Source organism: Monopterus albus, unplaced genomic scaffold, assembly GCF_001952655.1.
Source record: "Monopterus albus unplaced genomic scaffold, M_albus_1.0 scaffold354.1, whole genome shotgun sequence".
In the NCBI taxonomy this organism is placed as follows: Eukaryota; Metazoa; Chordata; class Actinopteri; order Synbranchiformes; family Synbranchidae; genus Monopterus; species Monopterus albus.
In genome coordinates, this window is record NW_018128234.1 from 57,971 (window position 1) to 58,597 (window position 627).

Here is a 627-nt window from a genome sequence, read left to right on the forward strand (position 1 = left end):
CTTTGTTGTCTGCATTGTTTACTGTCTGTTTATACTGCTTTTTCTGCATTGTTTGCACTGTTTGTTGATGTTAATACTGCTATTTTGTTATATTACACAGCCTTATGCTGGTCTACTGTTTGCACATTGAGAGCCGAAGTACCTGAGTCAAACTCCTCATGTGCCCAACACACCTGGCCAATAAACTGATTCTGATTCTGATTGTGGTGAGCAGGAGGCGTTTATCCCACTGGGTGGTGTTTCAGTCCTTCGCTGTGTTAGGTTATTTCTTAGTTAGATAGATATTCAGAGATTTGATGTCTAGAAATGTTTAGTGGAGACAGGATGTCTAGCTCAGGCTGTTAAATGCTCAGTTTAATTTCATGTGCTTGCAGACTGCATCTAGGCCAAGGCTGCAGGCAAAGAGGGTTGTTAGTATTGTTAGGTAATTTCTTAGTTAGATAGATATTGATTAGAGATCTGTTGAATTAGAAGATGTTAGTGTAGCCAGGATGTCTAGCTCAGGCTGTTAAATGCAAGGTTAGTTAAAGCAGAGAAAGGCTGCAGTCAGGGATAAATGTTATTATGACGGTAAAAGTAACCATAATATTTTTCTTAATGTGAATTGTTGTGTTACAGTGTTTTTAG